The sequence below is a fragment of the Gavialis gangeticus genome, unplaced genomic scaffold, assembly GCF_001723915.1.
Source record: "Gavialis gangeticus isolate Ggan-Ray unplaced genomic scaffold, GavGan_comp1, whole genome shotgun sequence".
Classification (NCBI taxonomy): domain Eukaryota; kingdom Metazoa; phylum Chordata; order Crocodylia; family Gavialidae; genus Gavialis; species Gavialis gangeticus.
Genome location: NW_017729019.1, coordinates 13,751,210 through 13,756,213, shown reverse-complemented (window position 1 = coordinate 13,756,213; position 5,004 = coordinate 13,751,210). Strand labels below are relative to the sequence as shown.

Sequence of the window (5,004 nt, the reverse complement as noted above, 5' to 3'; positions counted from 1 at the left end):
GATGAACACCTTACTGGGGTCGTTTGACCCCAGTACTCTTTCCTGCCATGGCAGGGGGTCGGACTAGATGATCTGCTCAGGTCCCTTCCGACCCTAGAAACTATGAAACTTTCATTTAGAAATTCTCCATCCCAGGGGCATTAGGGACCCAGCCCAAAAAATGTTAAGCAACATAATTAGAACCATCCCAGAACAATAAAAAAACGAGGTAAATATTAAAAAGGCAAAACAATGTGGCTTTATTCCATCAGAAGATGTGCAGAGGAGGTCTTAAACAGGGACTGAGAATAACTACAGCTGAAAGCACTCCTGATAAAAACAGTTACAGATGCTGCTTTACAACTGAGGAAGAAATATCCAAATCAATGCTTAGGTTCAGGGCTGTTACAGCAAAGATCAGCCATGTACTGATATGAAGTGCTACATGGGAGCTCCTAACAGGCAGGTGGTCTTGAGCTGCAGGATCCCCAAAGGGGGGCGGTTATGGCAAGTGGTTGGAACTCGGAGCCAAATCCCTGGTAGCTTTATCTCATGTGAAATTATATGGGTTAGATCAGAAAGGGGATTAGTCCAGTTCCTGGAAATAGGCCATTAAATGATGAAGATAACTTGGCAAACATTTCCCTTTAGTGACTGCTTTAAAACAAAACCTGAACCTCATTTTCCCTTCTACAATGTTTTCCAGGCAGGTCTATCGTTTTCATTCTTGCTGACTGACCTAGCTTGCCAGTCTCTCTGCAGGCACTAGTTAACTGCTTTGAGGATATTCTCTGAACTGCCACACACAGTTAAACAAGGGAACATTCACAAGAATAACATTCAACATAGTGGACCAAATTCAGTAGTTCCACTGAAGAAAACAGCATTATACCAGGGATGAGTTTGGTCCCAAATTTTCAACATACTGCATCATTCATTAGCAAATACTGAAAGCTGAACTTTGACAGCATGCACTTTTAAGTAAAAATAGGATTTATTACTACTAGATTCTCCCCAAGTGCCTGCTTCTAGCTTCTTACTGGTATGTTTCCCATCCCAATGCTACATGTTTTTGCAGCTGGCAATTGATACTGCCAGCCAGCCTGTATGTTCAGTAATTTTAATGTATTCCCATCAGAAAGTTATTTTTACTGTTCATTTAAGTATCTTCTTAAAGCTTCTTGCATAGAGGTTCATATTTTAATTTGCATTTTCCCATAGGATAAGGACAACAAGAAGAGAAAGAAATAGAAATGTAGCTCATCTGCTTGAGGGTGAGTTTCATGAAACACCAACCCAAGTAGTATATGTAAATCAAATACAAAACAAAGCTGCACTTGTTCTTCTTCAAGTTTCAGATGGTTTTATTGGAAGTCATTATTTCATAGAGAGGCAATGTAACAGGACAGGACATGCTTATGGAATTATTTTCATACTTAATTCTATATTTTTGTCCTAAACATTGAATGAACTGTACTGAGTTATCATTACTGGTTGCCCCTACTTAGTTGGTTCTTCCTAATTCCTTCAAAATATTCTCCCTTTATGCAGAAGTTAGTTTGCCAACAGGGAGCGTGGTTCTTTGAGACAGAGCAAATGTAGACCCCGCTGCAGGTACATGCACACCTCATCCATGCAAGGCAGGATTTGTCTGGACTAGCACTGTCTACTGGCCATACAATGGCCTCAGATCTACCTCCTGATCCCATACGAGGGCAGAAAGGCAGGACAGCTCTAGCCGCCCCCCAGTTCCTAAGCTGGTGTTGCTGAGGACTATAAACTGTGTCATGGGATTCACACTGGCTACATCTCAGAAGACAGATCTACTGCAGGGTAACCAGGTAATTTTTTCTGCTTACAGAGAGCATCAGCACAGACCCCAACATCAATGACCAACTATCTGTGTTCTCGCTGGGCGGCGGAAGTGCGCGATCTCAGCCACCCTCGTCAAACAGAGCCAAGTGCTGCTCCACTGCACTCGGCCTCTAACCTGGCTGCTGTGCTAAACATGAAACCATGAACAGCAATGCCTGGGTGACCCCGTGTAGCCACCTTGCACGCTACAAACTGCCACGCTGCTGAAGCATGCAGAAGAGGCAGCCTTCGCTCCGGTAGAGTGGGCACTGATACCACGAGGGAGATGCTCTACATGCGACCGACAGCAGGTGGAAGTCCACTGTGGGATTCACTCGGAAGATTTTTAAATGGGGGGAGGGGAGGTGCCTACGGGGCTGCCCTACTTAGATCAAAGAGCTTGGCTCCCGAAACATGCAACGTTTCAAGTTTCTTCTCCCAACTTTGCGCGCGCCTTTGAAAACGTAGCCAATTAGTTCAGGTGGAATCCCGAGGCCAGGTTGGGGAACTGGGCCATTGTTCATCGTTGCCTCCTCCCTGTGAAAGGCTGTGAATGGTAGTTCAGCCCTAAAATCCTGAACCTTGGGCTAAAGTCCATTGTGCCTTCAGAAAGACCACTTGGATGTGCTGCTAAGGTGGTGTATTGAGTGCTCCGACAGCTCAGAGCAAGGTTCCCCATGCTTTAAGATGGTGGCACCGAGTCCCACACAAGATTTTGCATCTTGTGAAGAAAGCGCTAAAAGAATGTTGAGAGCGCACGACGTGAAGAAACTGGAGTGTGAGGTAACTTGTTACTTGGACAGGAGAGGTCACGTGATAGCACCGTTTTGTAAAAGATTCATTCAGTCATCAGTACATTTGTGTAGAAGATTGATAAAACTCAACTCCAAAGCAGCTGGATATAGCTAAGAGACATCAAGGTCATCCTCTGTGCAGTTAGGGCTCTGCAGCTTTGCCAGCATCAATGAATAATTTTCACTTGTCTCCTGAAGAACTGTAAGTGTCTGGGTTTGATGGACATCTGAGGAGCCTGGCTGCATGTATACTTAGCATGTTACACTTGTTGAGGAAATGTGCTTTTGAAGTCTGGATTGACTGACGCTTCCCTAATGCCAGTTTGTGAAACCATTTTCAATGTGGACTAGGGTTAAGCTGGGACTATCTGATCATGCAACAGAAATACTATAGATCACTTACATTTAAAACATTTTAAATTTACTATGGTAGCCTCTAAATAAGAGAACTATTGCATAGCAATACAGAGTGTGCAAAGCTGCTGCCATGCCTGCAGCCTGAGGCCACCTTATATTACGCAGAGCACATTACCCTATAGCTTGCTATGCGCGTGTAAGGGCAGTATGGATACCTCTGCAGTTTTCTATTTAAGATGCTGGTGACCAAGTGTTCCACAGGTTTCTGAATTCTTTTTCGAAGGCATGATTCGGTTCTCAGGACAGTTTTAAGGTAACTAGACATATTTGGCTTGTGAGGTTGCTCTGTCCGTACACAAATGCTTAGAGTGGCCTGCAGGCAAAGAGGTAGCTCCCATTCCCTGCTCACTGTCCAACCCACCTCTGGTACACATAAGAAACTGCAAAGATTAAGAATTACCCTTAAGCTGGATACATGATTGGTTGAATAAGCACAAAATAAAAAAGGATGTAGCGACACTGGAGAGGTTCCAAAAATAAGTGACAGAAATGATAAAGGGACCTGAAAGTAAGTGCTGTGAGGCAAGATTGATGGAACTAGGTATGCTCCATCTGGAGAAAAGGAGATTAATAGGGGACCTGAAAGCAGTTTTCAGGTAGCTGAAAGACTGCCGTACGGAAGGCGGAGAAACAGGATTCTCCCTTGCCGCAAAGGGCAGGACACGTCACAATAGGTTTAAACTTCAGCAAACCTAATGTAACTCAAATCTCAGGAAAAAAAACTCCTTACTGTAAGAATCCTGGGATAATAGTGTAACCTGGGTGGTACTCCAAGAGGTACCCCTTCTCCAGCTGAAGGGATCAAAGCAGGTGCACAAGCGCTGTGGGAGGTGTAGGGACTCTCTTCCCCTATACAGCAGAGCCAGACCACCAATGGGGACTTAACCATATACTTTTTAATACTTGGAAAATAACAGGCATAAATCAGAGAGTATAGTGGACACTACGGTGCTCCAAGGGGCAGGATTCAATAAAGGTTAGACACTTACAATCATTGACAAAAAACAGGGTTAACAAAATATAAAGCACGAACAGCAGAACAAACAATATGGGCTGGTGAAATATAAAAAGGCACAAAACACGCAATGTAAAATGACAAGGAAATATAGGGCCTTGGTACCTGGAGGAGGAGAAAGGGGGGGGAACACAACGGCCCCTTTCCACTGCAAGAAGATTTGCTTCTTGTTATCTCACTTACCCAAGTCATCTCAGCTGGGACTTGAACCCAGATCTCCCACGCAGTAGGCAGAAAAAGCTGCCCCACAGCCACCACTGCTCCAGCCTGCCAGGGGCCTTAACCTTCCCGGAGCCCAGCCTCACAATGCGCTGTCTCGCCTCTGATCGGAGAAGCTGAAGCAGGGCTGAGAACCCCTTGCGTCGCTGCTCAGACCCTTGCTGGAGCGGGGGAGCCTCTCCTGCCGGGTACAGTGTCTCCCAGGGGACGCTGGAGCCCAGTGGGGGCCTTTCCTGCCAGCCACACGCTGCACTGCCTAGAGTCCCACTGTTGCCTGCAGGCCCTGCTCTTTCAGGCTGTTCCTGGGCACTGCTCCGGCCCCACTACCTCCTCCCTTGCTGGTCTCTCCCAAGTGAGGCCACACTGCCCTTTTTATCCCCCTCCAGGTGACCCAAGGTGCCAATCAGGACATGAGGGGGTGAGTCTCTGGGGCCTGATTGGTGCGGAAAGGGAATCCCAGGTCCTCCAATCATCTTTTGCCCTTTCAAAACCCCTGGGCCAGGTCACTGCCAGCCAGCCCGTCACAACTGTATAAGCTGCCAAGGGAAGCTATACAATCTCCTTTCTGGAGGCTTCCCAAAATATCCTGGACAGGCATCTGAGGTGTCTTAGGAACAGTGAATTCTGAATTTGTGCCGGGAGTTGGACTAAACGAGCCCTGACCAACCTCATTTCCTTTTATGGCCAGGTGACTTATCACCTGGATAAGGGGGAAGAGATCAACGT

The 5,004-nt window shown here is 46.2% G+C and overlaps 1 long non-coding RNA gene across 1 annotated transcript in view; it reads left to right on the top strand.

The window, feature by feature from the left end:
• LOC109295336 overlaps positions 1-2,581 on the top strand; it is a 6,769-nt gene extending 4,188 nt beyond the window's left edge. The window contains exons 2-3 of the long non-coding RNA XR_002096726.1: positions 1,201-1,253; positions 1,841-2,581. This is a non-coding gene — a long non-coding RNA (uncharacterized LOC109295336). The remainder of the gene's footprint in view (positions 1-1,200; positions 1,254-1,840) is intronic.
• The last annotated feature ends 2,423 nt before the right edge of the window (positions 2,582-5,004 follow it).